Source organism: Bos grunniens, chromosome 2 (assembly GCF_055505025.1).
Source record: "Bos grunniens cultivar Pamir isolate PY7600 chromosome 2, Bosgru_T2T1.0, whole genome shotgun sequence".
Lineage (NCBI taxonomy): Eukaryota > Metazoa > Chordata > Mammalia > Artiodactyla > Bovidae > Bos > Bos grunniens.
Genome location: NC_141166.1, coordinates 25,761,471 through 25,780,662, shown reverse-complemented (window position 1 = coordinate 25,780,662; position 19,192 = coordinate 25,761,471). Strand labels below are relative to the sequence as shown.

Here is a 19,192-nt window from a genome sequence, read left to right as displayed (position 1 = left end):
GTTCTTGCCTGGAGAATCTCAGGGACGGGGGAGCCTGGTGGGATGCTGTCTATGGGGTCGCACAGAGTCCAGACATGACTGAAGCGACTTAGCAGCACCAGCAGCAGCAGAGTCTCTATTCCAGAATATATTTGAAAAATAACAGAAAACTAACTATACTGGACAGCTTAATATAACTGCCTGAATTCAGAGTTCTTTACAGATATACTTAAAAGATGGATAGGAAAGTCATATGAGTTGGTAAATTACAGAGGTTTAATAAAAGTATTATAATATAAAAGCTAAGTATTCAGAGACTCATTCATAAAAAAGTAAACAAGTCCAACAATGGATTTGAAGAGATTTTTAGGCGTATAAAGTGAAAGTGAAGTCGCTCAGTAGTGTCCGACTCTTTGCGACCCCATAGACTGTAGCCTACCAGGCTCCTCCGTCCATGGGATTTTCCAGGCAAGAGTACTGGAGTGGGTTGCCATTTCCTTCTCCAGAGGATCTTCCCGACCCAGGATCGAACCACGGTCTCCCACATTGTAGGCAGACGCTTTACCGTCTGAGCCACCAGGGAAGCCTAGGCATATAAGTATGTGTCAATCATTAAGGAAATCAGTCCTGAATATTCATTGGAAGGACTGATGCTGAGGCTGAAGCTCCAATACTTTGGCCACATGATGTGAAGAACTGACTCACTAGAAAAGACCCTGATGCTGGGAAAGATTGAAGGCAGGAGGAGAAGTGGATGACAAAGGATGAGATGCTTGGACGGCATCATCGACTCGATGGATATGAGTTTGAGCAAGCTCTGGGAGTTCGTGATGGACAGGGAAGCCTGGCGTGCTGTAGTCTATGGGTTCTCAAAGAGTCAGTCATGACTGAGTGACTGAACTGAAGTATATATAGCTAAGAAATGTTCACTGCCTTAACTGGAAATTATCATTAATCAAAATGAACTGGGAATAAAAAGAAATATGTGATCACTTTAAAAAGTCAATTAATTTTAGGCTATTTTAATGAAATTCTGACAGGCAAGAACTTGGAATGGATTCTTTAAAGATATTTTACAATTTTCAGGCCCTTGCTATAGTTTAGATATTCTGTTTTGTCTTTCAGGAAATGAAGAAGGGAGAAGAAAAATAAAAATGACTAAAGAGAGATAAAACAGGTCATTTGGAAAAGATTTTTAAAAAAAGATAGTCTAGCCTGGAAAAGAAAGAAGTAAAAGTGGAATTTAAAGCATTTCATGAATTTGAAAGCTGCTTAGTCGTGTCCGACTCTTTGTGACCCCATGGGCTATAGAGTCCATGGAATTCTCTAAGCCAGAATACTGGAATGGGTAGCTTTTCCCTTCTCCAGGGGATCTTTCCAACCCGGGGATCAAACCCAGGTCTCCCACATTGCAGGCAAATTCTTTACCAGCTGAGCCACAAGGGAAGCCCATGAATATTGGAGTGTGTGGCCTATCCCTTCTCCAGGAGATCTTCCCGAACCAGGAATTGAACCAGGGTCTCCTGCATTGCAGGCAGATTCTTTAACTCTAACGTATCAGGGAAGCCCTGATAGGTTCCCAAAAGGAAGGTTCCCAATCACTAAAGTGGAACAAAGTTGAACTACCCTAAATTGAAGAAAGAACACATTACTAGAGTGTTTACAGAATCCTATGTCATGGAAAGAGGTTGAGTTTTATAATGTCACTTCCTAGAGATCTTTATAGTCTACAGTGGATATGAAGTTTTCCCAGTGTGATGTCTCAACCCGTGATCAACCATATACTTCCTTTCTGAGCTGATACCTGGGTAGCAAAGGGCTTCCTAGAAGGACCACAGGATTGGGATACACAGGATCGCTTAGAATTATTCTGATTCTTTCCTTGAAACTCAGTAATTAGACAATTTCTTGAAATACATTCCAGCTTTTTTTGAAACAAAAGGCAGACACTGTTGATTGTCCACCTGTAGCAGATTCTGCTGACACCCTGAATTTACCACCAGGTATTCTCGAGTCCAGGACATTCTGACAGCATCTGTGGATCTCTATCTTAGAGCTTTCTCTCTACCAGAGTGTAAGGCAATAATTTGTCCCTATTGGGTTTAATATGTAACCCAGGCTCGAGTCTTCCAATTCTGCTTTCTGAGTCTTGCTAGCTCCACAATCTGAGGAGGGCTCACAGAGTATCTGATTTGCCTTCATGGCATCTTGTATAACTCTGATCTGCAAATAAGAAGCCCATTTTCCTGCAGAGTGGCAGCAATGGGCATGTGACTATAGGATCCTTGGGTGCTACCATATGCATGCCACCTGACAGAACTCAAATAATTCTGAAAGGCCCAGCTAAGGAGTCAGCTTGAGGTTGATACTTTTTTGGGTGGGACCCTGTACTTCAAAATATGAGACATGCTTTGAACCAAAGGTCAAATGATGTTCTGTCCCCAGTTGTTAAAATATACTCTCCCATTCTCCTAGTGAATGATCTATGATTGAGCTAAGCTTATCAGGGCAATTTCATTTGATAGTTACTGCTTTAGGGGAAGTGGGTTGAGTACATCTTGGAAGATAAGAAACATGTACTGACATGTAGAAGCCAATTTTCCTCTCTGACTTTGGATGGAATATTATGTAAAGATAACAATGGAGAAAAACAAAACAAAACAAACAACAACAACAAAAAACAATGGAGGGACTTCCCTGGTGGTCCAGTGGTTAAGAAAATGCTTTGCAATGCAGGAGACATGGGTTCGATCCCTGGTTGGGGGACTAAGATTCCACATTCAGTGTAGCAACTAAGCCCGTGCTGTCGTGCCACAATTAGATAGCCCATACATTCCAACGAAACATCCTGCGTGACACAGTGAAGATCTCATGTTCTGCAACTAAGACCTGACACAGTCAAATAGATAAATAAATGCTCGGAGCAGTTGCAGCCATTCTGTTACCAGGAAGAGAAAGAAAATGAACACCGAGAGTGGCAGAGTAAAGACACAGAAGGAGCTGGGTTCTTACACCAGTGAGCCCTATGAAGAAATCCTGGAATTGCCTTCCTCTGGACATTTTCAGTGACATAAGAGATAATTTTATTGTTTTAGCCACTTTTAGTCAGAGATGGGTAATTTCCAGTGATGTCCGTAGTGGACACTGTTGATTAGGGCTTCTCACATTTATTCCTTTCCATGGCTATTTCTGTGTTGATGGAGTCCACCTTCCACTATAAAGGCCAAAAATGCTGATTTTTCCTGGCTTACCTTGCAGCTAGAATATGACCATATGACCCAATTCTGGCCGATAGAACTTGAAGAGCACTCAGTTATTAGCTTTCGGAGAAAGGATTTCCTCCTTAATTAGAAGTGACATTTAGGAAACATTCTCCTATTCTTTGACTACACACTATTGTGTTCTCATGTGACACTTGAAACTGTGGTGGCCATCTGTGAGTGTGATGGTCTAAGGAGAAAGCCAGAGTGAAAGATGTAAAGACTCAGGTCCTCAGTGACCTGGCAGAGTCCTTGAACCCATCTTAGATCTGCCCTGCCTCTTGAGTTATATTTAAGTGAGGTACATAAATGTCATAATCTAAGTTGATTGTTGTTGGATGTTCTGCTCCTTGAGGCCAGAGCCATCTTAACTCAGAGGTCTAGGGCTGTTACATCACTTCAGTCACTGTCTCGTATGTGTGTGCGTGCTCAGTAGCTCCAGTCCTGTGACCCTGAGGACTATAGCTCATCAAGCTCCTCTGTCCATGTGATTTTCCAGGCAAGAATACTGGAGTGGGTTGCAATTCCTTCATCCAGGGGATCTTCCCGACTCAGGGATTGAACCTGTGGCTCCGGCAGTCTCCTGCAGTGCAGGTGGATTCTTTATCAGCTGCGCTACCCTGAAAGCCCATCAATCACTGTCTTCCCCTCCTGTTGCTGCTGCTGCTGAGTCACTTCAGTCATGTCTGACTGTGTGACCCCATAGACGCCAGCCCACCAGGCTCCCCTGTTCCTGGGATTCTCCAGGCAAGAACATTGGAGTGGGGTGCCATTTCCTTCTCCAATGTCTTCCCCTCCTAATCTACCAGAAATGAAAGAACAAAAAAAGTTTCTGTTGAACTTCTAAACATCAGCTGGTTCTGGTTTTACATTTTACTGATGATGAAAAATGCTAATAGTATATCATTTGCTCTACAATCACAAACTATTTCTGGGCCCCTCCACAGAAGACAATCATTAGGTATTCATGAAAATTACAAAGACGTCTCCTCTCAACAGTCCTGCAATTTGGAGAAATAACAAAACTGTAAAAGGAATTGTTGGATGTTTTCATTCAGTTGGGCATTACAGCTTCTGAATTGAGTTTTCCTTAAAAAAAAAAGGGAAATACAACCAAATTCCCTTATTCTTTCAGATGCTGTAAATAAAAATATACTGAAAACCTGTCTAAAAGAAGAGCAGTTATGCATGTATTATTTTATTTAAACAACAAAACATCATAGAGACTGGAAATATTACTGTTTACTGTAAGCAAACAGGATGAGAATTTAGAAGGAACATTTTCTTTTAAAAGTATATATCATACCCACACAGCTGCTTAGCCACACACATACACTAGTAATATCGAAAGAGATAATGAAGATGTTAGGATGTTGCTGGAATTCTACAAGTCTGCTTTATGATTATTGATGGGGAATAAAAAAAAGATTCCTGCCTTGGAAATTACTTATTTTCTAGAGACTTTTCCTGGTTCTAGAACTACCACTTTGATGGTATACTTTGCTCAGCATGCAGAATGATGGTGGTCTTTTGGGTAAGAAATCTTCAGGACTTAATCCTTTGATAGGGCTTCGACAGATTAGGAAGCAACTGAACCTCTTCCTCTAGCAAGAAGAGCAGGTTTCCTGGGTCAGGGATCCTTTCCTTTAGGTAGTTAAATTGGCTTGGGGCCCAAGGTGAGTGAACTTTCTTTGCTCCTCGACTCATCACTCCAGACAGCGCAAGTTCAGGCGGCTTCACAGATTTCCCAAGAGAAATCGAGCCCCTGCTTTTGCCCAAGGCTGGCTCATGCACGTCACCTTTCACCTACTTTAAAGATAAGTTTTGCATAGCATGGTGGTTTACTATTCAAGTAGCTATTTCTAGCTCCTTCATTACTTCAAAACAAAATGAAACCCTCCAAATGTTTTACTTCTTGTGGAATCGAGTCTGACTTAAAAGTTATAACTTCGTTCACAGACCACTAAATAATATGTTGAATTAAAGAGAGAGAGAGAAAAAAAAAAAGCTCAACCCCACTACAGCTTGCGTAATGAAAGCCATCTTTTTAATAGTGTATTGTAGTTGTTATTTTAGTCATTTGTGTTTTGCTTTGTTGGCTTGCAGGAAGGCAGTCTACCTGCACTCTTTTCCCCATTAATAGTGTCTAAAGTGAAATATAATGGCAAACTCTTCAAAATACAGAAACGCGTTCAGCTTCATAAAAAGAAGTCCAAAAATAGTACTGAGGGGTCAACTTTATCCTTTAGAAAACAAGTATCAATCTTGTATATGACTTCCCTGGTAGCTCAGACGGTAAAGCGTCTGCCTACAATGCGTATAAAGAGTGAGTGCATCGAGGGGAGATGGGCTATTTGCTGGGTTCGGTGAAGCCAAAGCAAGAATAAAAAACCTGCTTTGAATTCCTGAGCCCCTCTCGCTTCAGACATTTCCCCAAATCATTTTATTTTCCAAAATCTGACAAATCTGTGCAAGAACGAAACACATAATCCAGTTAAGAAGGAAGATAATGGCGCACTTTTTTTCCAGAGCTATATTAAGATTTATAGATTACAGCAACATCTGCGTTTGTAGTTTTTGGGAGGGGCGAGGCGCTGGTCTTTCCAACCCTAGGGGAAGGGCCCTCCCGCAGACCGAGCCGGACGGCTCCTCCTCCACCCACGTCCCGGCCGCACAGTCCGGCTCCCCTCCCCCGCCGCCGCGGTCCAGCCCTTCCCCGCCGACCGGCCCCCGCCCCGCGCAGGCTGCGGCTGGGTCCCGTCCGCCGCGGCTCGGGCGAATGACCCGTAGTAACCCCGCCCCGCCCCCGGCCGCCCGCCGCGCTCCCGGCCGGAATTCGATAGGCCCAGCCCCGCACGCGCCACCGCCCGCGGGCCAATGGGCGGCGGCCTCTCTGCATATGCAACGAGCGCCGGCCGGGGGTGCGCGTCCCGGGCGGTTCGGCTCAACAGACGCTGGTCTGCCGGCGCCGGGGTGCGAGTCCGCGCTTGTTGCCGCGGCCGGGTCTGGGACGAGGCGGTGGCGGCGGACCGAATAGCAGACGGCCGTCTCCTCGCAGTGCGACCGCGGCGGCAGCGTCAGGGTCCCCAGGAGGCGGCCCAGGGCGCCAGTGCTCTGGGGGCGCAACCCAGGCCTGCGTGGGTCCGAGGAACCGGGGCCCCGGCGTCGCGGTGAGTGCGGCACTCGTTGTGGGCACGGCGGGGCCTCCGCGTGCGGAAGGGCTGCTCCCCACGGGCGACCCTGGCCCGGGGGAAGGATGCGGCCGGCCTGGAGGCCCCGGATCCCCGACGTCGCCGCCTAGCCCGGCGGTGCGGGGGTACCGGGCCGCCCCGCGGCGAGGGTGGGAGGTGCCGCCGTGGGATCTGGGAAGCGGGTGAGGTGGGGCCCGAGGCCGCAGAGCCCACGTGAACCCGGGGGGAACCGCAGCCCGAGCGGCCGAGTTGTCCGGAGGAGGAAGGATGCGCGGGGTTCCCTCCGGGCGCTTTGGGGGCGGGGTGGGTTGGAGGTTGGCCACTTTCACTAGCCGGGCTCTGACACGGTCCTCGGGAGGAAACACCCCTGCGGTTTCCGAAACCCAGGCTGGAGGGGCGAGCGGGGGGTGTGTTGCTGCCGGCCATGAGGAGAGATTGGGGGATATGAGGTGGGTCGACCTTGGTTTTTGTTCTGGCCGCGATCGGAGGCGATGGGCCTGGGATGAATCCTATTTGTCTGGGGTTGGGAGTTGAAGGTTTACTTTTCCCTAGGTATATTTTAATTATGCACCGGTAATGGAATGGGTAATTCCGAGCAACTCGAGCGGGGTAGGAATGATCCAGCCCGTTTCACAGATGGGGAACCCGAGGCCCAGAAACATTGAGCTGGTTTGTCCAGGCTGGCTTTGGAAAAAGTGCTCTAAGCTATTGTGTGTTTTGTTGTTTAGTCGCTAAGTCGTATCCGACTCTCTGCGACCCCATGGACTGTAGCCCATCAGGCTCCTCTGTCCACGGGATTCTCCAGGCAAGAACACTGGAGTGGGGTGCCATTTCCTCCTCCAGGGGATCTTCGCGACCCAGGGATCGAACCCCCTTGTCTCCTGATTGGCGAGCGGGATTCTTTACCACTGAGTCAGCTAGGAATCGCAGAGAGAATCACAGCTTCTCTTTGCCATGATTTGGGGGCAAGTTAATGTGTCCAAACAGCAGTTCTCTCCACCTGTAAAATGGGAATAACCACCACCTTAGAGAGTTGTTAACATACTATGCAGAGACTCTTCGTAGGAAACCTGGAATGTTATAAAGGCTCAATAAGTGTCAGCTGAGAGGGAATAGGCCTTGTGAAATTGATTGTAGCGGAATAAGATGACAAGCAGCTGACACTGAGTCTTTATAACATTCCAGGTTTCCTACGAAGAGTTTCTGCATAGTATCTCTAAAACTGTTAACAACTCTCTAAGGTGGTAGTTATTCCCATTTTATAGCTGGAGAGAATTGCTGTTTGGACACATTAACTTGCCCCCAGATGACTGCAAGTAAGAGGGGAAGCTGTGATCAGACCCGCCTGTGAAAATCTAGAGCTCTCTTATCCAAGCGTTATATTATACTGCCTCTCTTTGGTGGCTGGCTGAATAGTTGTCACAGTGGAGTTTTGTTTGAGTGGCCAGGAGAGCAGTCATTTGATGATAACCTTTTCTGGTTCCCCAGGTTTGTTTCAGGAGTTGAGGGGTGCTGCTGAGTTGCTCTTAAAACTGTGTATTAGAAGGTTATTACTGGGAATAAGTGTGGCGACGCGGGAATGTACTGTATAGACTGTTCTTTTGTGTTCTGGAGTGTTCTTATGCAGTTCTTAACACTTAGGAATGAGTAAGGCTTCTTCAGTCACTGGCATTTTCCTTTTAGTCTTTCCCTAGTTCGTTCTTTTTCTGTAAAAAGAGTCGGTTCTGTAGTAAGATGGCGGTGTTGGGTGTAGGCTGGATGTATGGAGATGTACACTGGATGTACGGGGTTGGGGTGACAAGTCACCTAGTGTCCTTGGGTCTCAGTTACTGGGCTTGTGAGCTGTGTGCACTGGATGACTTAATGTTATCCTTCTTGAAGGAAGGATGGATGGGGAAAACCAATCCCTGCTTGGTTTGGGGCGTCAGAGCCCCAAAAAGTCCCAACGATTTTCTCGTTGCTTGTGTGCTCTTCTGCTGTCCTGTTTAATAATTCCTTATTTAGTTAATTGCTCACTTAGAGCCTTTAATTCCTATTCTGTGTCAGACAGCATGTAAGGTATGCATGTAAGGGAATGCAGCAGAGAACAGAATTGATGCCATTTTTGCCTTTAGGGAGGAAAGAATATGAAACAGGTCATCATATAAATAATAGATAATTACAAATTATGATATGTATAATGAAGGAAAAGTAACATGTGAATGAGTAGTATATAGACTGTTGTGATTTAGATGGAAATCTAGTCTAGGGAGGGTTTTTTTTTTTTAAATGGTGGGTGACAAGTGCTTGGGTGACTAGACTGGGTACTATTAAAAAAAAAAAACTTTTAAATTTGGGCATGATTATAGATTTATAGAAAAGTTGCAGGAATATTCCTATATACCATAGCCCAGCTCCCCTGCTCTAATATTAGCATGTTGCATAACCTTGGTTCATGTGTCAAAACAAAAGGTTAATATTGATACTATACTCTTAACTAAATTATAAACTATGTTCAGATATCACCAATTTTTCCATGAATGCCCTTTTTTGTGTTCCAGGATTGAGTCCATGATACCAGCTGGCATTTTGCGTTCATGTTATTTTAGTCTCCTCTAGTATTAAATACTAATTTAAAAATTTCCCTTTTATGAGTTACTTTTTTTTTATGATTTACTTTTAATAATTTGTAATAGTAAGTGGTATAGAACACTAAGAAAGTAAATATATGGATATGTAAAATAAACTACTATATATCAACCCTTTTAGTGGTTCCAATTTTGTTTAAATTAGGATTGCCCAGTATCAGTATGTAGAAAATTTCTTTCTAAGCCGATCATCAGTTGACAGGCACTTGGGTTGCTTCCATGTCTTGGCTATTGTAAATAGTGCCGCTAATATATATGTATTCAAATGTTCATTTTGAATTACAGTTTTCATCTTTTCTGGAGTGGAATTGCTGGGTCTCGTGGTAGTTCTATTTTTAGTCTTTTAAAGTACCTCCTTACTGTTTCTCTAGTGGCTGCACCAAATTACATTCCCACCAACAGAATAGTAGGGTTTTTTTTTCTCCTTTAGTATTTATTATTTGTAGACTTTTTGATGGTAGCCATGCTGACAGGTGTGAGCCTCATCACTACCTCATTGTGGTTTTGACTTTTCGTTTCTCTGGTAATGATGTCAAACATGTTTTCACGTGTGTGTTGGCCATCTGTATGTCTTTTTTTCCTGAGAAATGTCCATTTAGGTCTTCTGCCCATTTTAATTTTTTTTGATAGAGTTATGTGAGCTGTTTGTATATTTTGAATATTAACCCTTTGTTGCATCATTTGTAAATACTTCTCTCATAGGTTGTCTTTTCATTTTGCTTACTGTTCCTTTTGCTGTGCAAAGGCTTTTAAGTCTCATTTGTCAATTAAAAGATGCCTGCTCCTTGGAAGAAAAGCTGTGACAAACCTAGACAGCATATTAAAAAGCAGAGACATTACTTTGCCGACAAAGTAATGTCTGTCTAGTCAGAGCTGTGGTTTTTCCAGTAGTCATGTATGGGTGTGAGAGTTGGACTATAGAGAAAGCCGAGGGGAGGGAGGTGGGAGGGGAGTTCAGGATGGGGCACATGTGTACACCTGTGGTGGATTCATGTTGATATATGGCAAAACCAATACAATATTGTAAAGTAGCCTTCAATTAAATAAGTTCATATTAAAAAAATAAAAATAGTAAAATATTTAAAAAAAAAAAAAAAAAAGGCTGAGCGCCGAAGAATTGATGCTTTTTAACTGTGGTGTTGGAGAAGGTTCTTGAGAGTCCCTTGGACTGGCAGGGAGATTAAACCAGTCAATTCTAAAGGAAATCAACCATGATTATTCATTGGAAGGACTGATGCTGAGGCTGAAGCTCCAATACTTTGGCCAACTGGTGGGAAGAACTGACTCATTAGAAAAGACTCTGATGCTGGGAAAGATTGAAGGAGGAAGGAGAAGGGGATGACAGAGAATGAGATGCCTGGATGGCATCACTGACTCAACTGATATGAGTTTGAGCAAACTGTGGGAGATGGTAAAGGACAGGGAAGCCTGGAGTGCTGCAGTCCATGGGATCACAGAGTCAGACATGACTGAGAGACTGAACTGAACTGTATTTTTATTTCCTTTGCCTTGGGAGACTGATCTAAGAAAATACTGCTATGATTTATGCAAAGAGTGTTTTGCCCGTGTTCTTTTCTAGGAGTTTTATGGTGTCATGTCTTATATTGTGTTGCTCAGTCATGTCCATTTCTTTGCCACCCCATGGACTGTAGCTCGCCAGGCTCCTCTGTCCATGGGGTTTTCCAGGCAAGAATACTGGAGTGGGTTGCCATTTTCTCCTCCAGGGAATCTTCCCAGCCCAGGGATCGAACCCACATTGCTTACCTCACCTTTGTTGGCAGATGGATTCTTTACCACTAGCGCCTCCTGGGAAGCCCTGTCTTACGTTAGATCTTTAAACAATTTGGAGTTTATTTTTGTATATGTTTGGAGGAATGTTCCAACTTGTTTTACCTGTAGCTGTCCAGCGTTCCCAGCACCACTCACTGTAGAGCCTGTCTTTTTTTCTGGGGAGATTTTTGAATTGATTTGGTGAGATACTACTAGATACTACTAGATGACAATCTTGCATTCTGGTGCTGTAGTTAAATGTACATATAACCAAGAGTTAGGGAACTTTTTTGAGCAACAGTACTTTTTAAACCTCAGTGTCTGTTCCTCCTCAGAATGTCACTCCAGCTCACATTGCAAGATGTGAAAATGAGAGAGGGACTTTTTTTCAAGAAGTCATTCTGCCTGCCTTTTGAGTACTTACAGCTTAAATATTCCTGTAATATTTAAACTTTCCCTGTTCAAATGAGCAGTTGGGAAGCAAGAAACTTTATATGAGTTTTGGACATCAGGCTGGGATTTGGATGTTTTCAGGAAAGCTAGGCCAAAAAAAGGTGACAGTTTTTTCAAACTTTAGGTAAGTAGCAGTATATTTATCAAAAGTACCTGATGTAGTTTATCCTTTACAGAGTGACTTAAAATTCTAATCTCTTAGGAGTCAAATGATGACATGGTTTGGGAAATACAAGCCGTTAAATGTGTGGCTCTTTGAGTTGAATGTGTATTAAAGCAGTACAAGTGACTCATTGCAGTGCCTTTACTGAATTCCATTTGCAGAGTACTGAGCTAGATGCATAATGTGCAATAAATAAAAAGATGAACTTGTGAAATCCTTGCTTTCAAGGAGATTTCAACTTAATGAATACTAATACTCAGATTTAATTTTTTTCCCCTTTTTAAGCTAACATGAAAGTGCTTTCATGTTAGCTTATTTGATTTTTACAGCCTTATATCATTAGCAGAAATACTGAGAAAAGGGAGATTTAGAGGCAAAATTGCCAGATGTGGTAATTAATAGTAGTCAATGGATTGGCAGAAGGGGAAGCTGAATGATGACTAGTTTACCATTTTGGTGCCATCAGTGGAGAGATGACGGGTGAGATTGCCTGTGGAGAAACTAGAAAGAGAAGTGGAAGAGGCTGAGTTTGTCCAGGAGATGGACACAGTGGCTAGTCATGTGAGAGGGACAGCCTGAAGCAGGTGTCCCTGCTGCCGTGGAGAAGCACTCACCACTGTGGAATGCTCCTGTGTGAAAACTGGAGCACCATCTGTTGGATTTAGCAACTGAGAAGTCATGCTGACCTTGGGAGGAGATACTGATAAGATGGTCAGGATGGGGTGGGGAGCAGAAGTAAGGGGAAGATGGGGAAAATGGGAATTGCAAGAGTAGGAAACTGCTCCGGAGAGTGTTGATTGGTAGCACGATATATACCTGTGGCTGATTCATGTTTATATTTGGCAGAAAACAAGAAAATTCTGTAAAGCAATTATCCTTCAATTAAAAAAACAGGTAAGCTTAAAAAAGAACATGCTGATGGGAAAGTGTCTGACTGGGGGGATGTTGAGTATAGATAAGGAAGCTGTTACTTGTTCATGCAAAATGGAGCCTTGAGCAATTTCCAGAAAATTGCCAAGAACTGTTAAATTCCTAAAAATCAGCCACATTTCACTGACTCATGACAGTCTTTTTAGAAAACCTCACTACACAGCATTGTGTAAAGCTGATTTAACATGTGACTTAGTCTTGATTTTATTCACCTTAATATAGTATCTACTTTCATCTGACTTTTGATCATAGTTTTTCTTTTATAAAGAAGGAGACATTATAAACATTAAATCCTGTGATTTCTTCAGTGTGCTATTTTTAGTTTCATAATAAACGTTTTCAGACTGCTTCTGTTTTCCTGACATTTTAAGTGCCTAAATTCTTTTTGTTTAAAACTGTAACTTCTATTTTTACTGAAATATGTTTACTTTTGTTTCACGTTTCCCATTTTGAGGAATAAAGAATTGTCAGATGATTCAGCGGGTTTAACTGATCTGCTAATTTTTATTTGGAGATGAAGATACCAAAATAACCAATGTTTTGGATAAACTGGCTAACTATAGTTATCTACTTGTTTGTGAAGGTATTATGAGGATATGTAGGGGGCATTGATTTATTTATATATATTTCTTTTTTAAAATTTGTTTTTAATTGGAGGATGATTGCTTTACAATATTGTGTTGGTTTCTGCCATACAACAGCTTGAATCAGCCATAAGTGTATATGTATGCCCTCCCTCTCGAACCTCCCTCCCACCCCCACATGCCACCCCTCCAGGTTGTCACTGAGCACCTTGTAACCCTGTTGAGCTCCCTGTGTCATACAGCAGCTTCCCGCTAGTCGTCTGCTTTGCATATGGCAGTGTATGTGTTTCAGTGCTACGCTTTCAGTTCGTCCCACTATCTTCTTCCTCGGCTGTGTCCACCAGTCTGCATCTCTTGTTCCTGTTCTGCAAATAGGTTCATCAGTACTGTTTTTCTAGATTCCATATATATGCATTAGTATACTACAATTGTTTTTCTCTTTCTGACTTACTTCACTCTGTATAACAGACTCCAGGTTCATCCACCTTAGTTCAACTGACTGAATTTGTTCCTTTTTATGACTGAGTAACTTTCCATTGTATATATGTACCACAGCGTCTTTATCCCATTCATCTGTCAGTAGACATCTAGGTTACTTCCATGTCCTGGCTATTGTAAATAGTGCTGCAATGAACATTGGGAATACATGTGTCTTTTTGAATTGTGGTTTTTCTCAGGGTATATGCCCAGTAGTGGGATTGCTGGGTCATATTGTAGTTTTAGTCCTAGTTTTTTTTTTTTTTTTTTAAGGAATCTACTCAAATTAGTGCATATCTTGCAAGACACTGGGAATTTGAAAATGACTAAGGATCGTCCCTGCTCTAAAAGAGCTCAGGATTCATGAAAGGAAATGTATGAACATTATATGTATAAGGGAAGAAGGTATACGAGCTGTTACTGTGCAGTATAGCTCATACAGACGGAACAGGGCAGGAAAAAGGGGAGACTTGACAGGGGAGGTCTTGTTTTTTTTCTTTCCTTCAGAAGTAGTTTTTTGGCAGGAAGTAGCAAGGTATTGTGAATCCAGCACGTGAGCAAACCCGTCAAGCATACATTACTTAAAGGGGACTAGGAAATACTAATTCCTTAAGAATGAGAGTGTTCAAGCTATCTGAAGATACATAAAAGATATGGTTAATGTTAAGTGAGCAATACAGAGGTTATAGTGATACTGAAGTCGCTCAGTCGTGTCTGACTCTTCACGACCCCATGGACAGTAGCCAACCAGGCTCCTCCGTTCATGGGATTTTCCAGGCAAGAATACTGGAGTGGGTTGCCATTTCCTTCTCCAGGAAAGAGGTCCTATTGACCAGGGTCGCCAGGAAAAGATCAGCTGAGCAAATGAAACATAGATTGGATTAGAAAAAAACAGTTGGGTTTAAGGTAGAGGTACTCTAATGGGGATGTCCAGAGCAATTGGGGAGGAGCAGGATTGACAAATCAATTGAGGCATCCTCTGTTATGGGGGACTAGAGAAACTGTGAGCATAAGTCACAGAGAAACATAAGTCATAGAGAAACAAAAACACCAGAGCCTTGGAGGATGAAGACTATTAAGACCTTGCCTAAGACTCATTTATTGATTCCTTCAGCTCACCAAGTACAGTTGGCCCTTGAACAACATGGGTTTGAACTGTGTGGGTCCACTTACTTGTGGATTCCCCACCTCCCCACAATGCAATGTATACTGCAGCACTACACAATCCAAGGTTGGTTGAATCCCTGGATGTGGAACCATGAGTATGGAGGGCTGACTATAAAATTATATAGTAATTATAAAACCTTGTGTTGTTGAAGGGTCAGCTGTAATTGTCAAAAGAATGGTAGCAAGGGATGGGAATAGGAAGGGAGACTGGGCAGCCAGTAAGTGAAGAGAACCCTGTGAACTCTGCATTTCAGGTCTGGCCGGAGTTGTTTCTAACACTGTTGTTTGTGGGTGTCGTGCTGCCCATACCAATTAGCCTTTGAGGAGCTGTTTCCTCGTCTGTAAAGCTTTCTTGCTCAGCGCTCTTGTGAGCTGCTTCTCCATCAGTGCTTTTTTGCTTTTATTCTCTTTCCATCTCTTCCTTTTACTTGGCTCAAGACTTTTTCTGTTTCTGCCTTATTTCTTTTTTCAGCTTCTTTGAAACTTTATCAGTTAACGTTTTGTGTTTCCCCCTGTGTTTACGTGTTTGCTACTTGTAATTTACTAGGGCATTTTCATGTGTTTTATTAAATACTGGGCTTCACTTGTGACTCAGCTGATAAAGACTCTGCCTGGGTTTGATCCCTGGGTTGGGAAGATCCCCTGGAGAAGGGAAAGGCTACCCACTCTAGTATTTTGGCCTGGAGAATTCCATGGACTCTATAGTCCGTGGGGTCTCAGAGTCAGACATGACTGAGTGTCTTTCACTTTCACTAATTAAATACTAATTACTCAGATATGCAGTTGACACCTCCCTTATGGCAGAAAGTGAAGAGGAACTAAAAAGCCTCTTGAGGAAAGTGAAAGAGGAGAGTGAAAAGTTGGCTTAAAGCTCAACATTCAGAAAACTAAGATCATGGCATCTGGTCCCATCACTTCATGGCAAATAGATGGGGAAACAGTGTCATGTCAGACTTTAATTTTTTGGGCTCCAAAATAACTGCAGATGGTTGCAGCCATGAAATTAAAAGACGCTTACTCCTTGGAAGGAAAGTTATGACCAACCTAGATAGCATATTGAAAAGCAGAGACATTACTTTGCCAACAAAGGTCCGTCTTGTCAAGGCTATGGTTTTTCCAGTGGTCATGTATGGATGTGAGAGTTGGACTGTGAAGAAAGCTGAGTGCCGAAGAATTGATGCTTTTGAATTGTGGTGTTGGAGAAGACTCTTGAGAGTCCCTTGGACTGCAAGGAGATCCAACCAGTCCATCCTAAAGGAGATCAGTCCTGGGTGTTCATTGGAAGGAATGATGTTGAAGCTGAAACTCCAGTACTTTGGCCACCTCATGCGAAGAGTTCACTCATTGGAAAAGACTGATGCTGGGAGGGATTGGGGGCAGGAGGAGAAGGGGACGACAGAGAATGAGATGGCTGGATGGCGTCACCGACTCGATGCACATGAGTTTAAACTCTGGGAGTTGGTGATGGACAGGGAGGCCTGGCGTGCTACGATTCATGGGGTCACAAAGAGTCAGACACGACTGAGCAACTGAACTGAACACTGCTGCATAAATCTTTTTATAAATATGTATATTTTATTGAAGTATAGTTGATTTACAGTATTTCAGGGGTACAGCAATATGGTTCAGTCATACTTTTTGAATATTATTTTCTAAATTGGTTTTGTTAACATAAAACAGTTCGTTTTTTTCTGCATTGCTGTTTCTGGGTTATAAAATATTCATTATCATTTTGGCCAGAATTATGAAAAGTTGCTACTTCAATCAGTGAAATTTCTTATTTTCACTTTCATCATGGTTGTTGAAGTGATTCTCATTCTAGTCCTTGACTTTGGCTGTTTCTTTTTTTAACCATACCATTAACTGTCAGAAATCTTCTTGTTCTCTTTGAAAACTGACTTGATCCCTGAAGTTGTTGCCTCTTGTTTGGGAGAAGGTTGGGGTAATTGAGTTCCTTCTAAAATGAAGTAGGGAGTTTGTTTTAGTTCCATAGAGAACTAGAATGAACCTGAGTGGATTAATCTTAGAACTGTACTGGGCATTTTTACAGAAAGAGAATTGACCTTCACTGCAGTTACACCAGGAGTCATTTTCCTTTTGTACTGTAACTGCCACACTGCTAGTGTGTTAGAGCCCGAGAACTGGTGTTCATCGTTGACTCTGAAACTGTGCCTGCCTTCTAGGCTGCTGCCTGTGTACTCTCCAGCATAGTGCCCGGGTAGTGCTCTTGTTAGAGATGAAAAATGTTTAGTTTGTATAACACTTTTTTGAGGTGTAATAAGATGTTGTCTCCAGGAGCATCCTCAGGTGGAAGGGTTGTGAGAGGTAGTGGCTGGTTGGGAGTGAGGTGAGAGTTCAGAGAAGGAGCTCAAATATACGGAATGAGATTGACCTGGCAGAGAGGAGGGACGGTGGGCCTCCAGGTTGGGAAATACTATGGAAGTTCCTTGCAAAACTGGGGCTACAACTACCATGTAATTCAGCAGTTCATCTGGAGAAAATGTTCCATATTGATTCAGAAAGTGTACGCATCCCCTTGCTCATTGCAACACTGTTTGTCCCCACTTTTAGCACAGAACTCCTAAGTCTGTTGGAATTTCCTGATTCTCAGAATCTTATTCAAAAAAGCCCCTTTGGCTCACACCTGAGTTTAATGAAGTGACTTAGGACCCAGTCCCTAGAGTACCTCAGGACAGGGCTGGTCACCAGAAAGACCCAGGGATTAGAGGGCTTGAACTTTCAACCCTTCTCATTGAGGATTTGAACCCGTCTCCCTGGCTCCTGCAAGGAGCGAGGGGACTGAAGACTGAGCTCTGTAAAAACTCTTGAAAAGGGGATATTCAGTAAGCTTCCGGGTTGGAGAACATTTCTGTCCAGGTTCTGGGAAGGCAGCACCCCTGGAGGGAGTTTGGAAGCTGTGTGGTCACTCCCCGACCTTGGTCCTTTGCCCTGTGCATCTCTTCCGTTTGTCTGTTTCCGAGTTGTAGCCTTTATAATAAACTGGTAAACGTAAGAGTGTTCCTGAGTTCTGTGAGCCATCCTAGCAAATTATTTTTTTGTTGTTACTTTGTCAAATTTATTTTTAATCGGAGGTTAACAAGTGACTGAACCTGAGGAGGAGTTTGTGGAAATCCTGATTTATAGCTGACTGGAGACTTGGAACTACAACTGGGGAACAGTCTTGTGGGACTGACCTCTCTTATGAAATAGATTATAAAACTTAGACCAATTCTGGCTTAAAAATTATTTCTCAGACTTTTATCAAAGGAGTATATGCATACAGTGGCTAAGGCTCTGCTCCCAGTGCAGGGGGCCCAGGTTTGATTTCTGGCTGGAGTGTGAAATCCCACATGCTGCAATTAAGGGTCCACATGCTGTAACTAAGACCCATCGCAGCCAAATAAATACATAAATAAACATTAAAAAATTTTTTCCACAAAACTTGGGAGGCATTGTTCATGGCCTTGCAGTGTTGCAGAGCCATCTGTTGTCAGTGGGATTCTTACTCCTTTATTGGAAGGATGACTGTACACCCTCGTTTGTCTGGAACGCCTTCAAATTCATCTTATAATAGTACATGCTTTTACTCTCCGAAGTATCCTTCTTTGCTGATTAATTATAGAATTACCTGATTTGTAAGTGACTTGGTGGTGGTTTTTGGGGAGCTTTCTTACACCTGGTGGTCTGAGAATTCACAGGGCTGTGTCTGGAGTTCAGGTTCACACTCCCCCCCAGCCCCACATTCATCGGCTCAGTACTTAGCAGGCCCTTTCAGTTTGAAGACTAGGGTTCATCAACTCTGGGATAGGTTATTGCAGAATGCTTCAGTAATTTCTGCCTCTTCATCCTCTTTGTTCTTTCTTCATAGAACTTTTAGTGGAACTTGGCCTTTGGGATTAATTTGACACCTGATTAAAAAAAAAACTTTTTAACCTCCTGTTGTCTACCTCATTGTTTTTGCTTTCCTTTCTGGAAAATATTCCCAGCTTCATTTTCTAATATACCTGTTGACTGATCTTTTTCTGTCTTCTGTATGCCATCGTATTCTTGTTTCATCCACAAGATGGTCTCTCTTATCCCTTTGAGAAAATTATACACATATTTAAAGTGTTTCCTGTGTTTTCCTACCTCCGTTTCATCCCTCTGCCCCTTTTTTGTCTTCATCTCTTTCATTGTGATTTTCTGCCCCTCAAGTACCTGGTGATTTAGAGCTTTATCTTCTGTTTGGATGTTTGGTTCTGATATATCTTCGTGTTCCTAGTTTTTTCCCATTAACAAATTCTTAACATTGGGGTTAGATTTAACATTGTGAGGCAGATTATGATTCTGCTGTTCTGCTGCACAAAAATCTGAATGGCTCTTCAGAGACCTGAATAATGTCTAAATCACTTAGCATCTAGCATGGCACACAGGGCAGTGGAGTGGGGTGCAGTATTTGCTTCTTAGAACTGCTGTCATGCCACAATTTGGTGGCTTAAAACAACAGGAATTTATTCTCTAATAGAGGCCAAAAGTTTGAGTCAGCGTTACTGGGCCGAAATCAAGGTGTTGTCAGGCCTGGGCGCCCCCCAGAGGCTCTGAGAGACGAACG

The 19,192-nt window shown here is 42.9% G+C and overlaps 1 protein-coding gene across 1 annotated transcript in view; it reads left to right on the top strand.

The window, feature by feature from the left end:
- The first annotated feature begins 6,166 nt into the window (after positions 1-6,166).
- ACSL3 (acyl-CoA synthetase long chain family member 3) overlaps positions 6,167-19,192 on the top strand; it is a 75,078-nt gene continuing 62,052 nt past the window's right edge. Inside the window, exon 1 of the mRNA XM_086366033.1 lies at positions 6,167-6,409. The gene's annotated coding sequence lies outside the window, so the exon portion shown is untranslated. The remainder of the gene's footprint in view (positions 6,410-19,192) is intronic.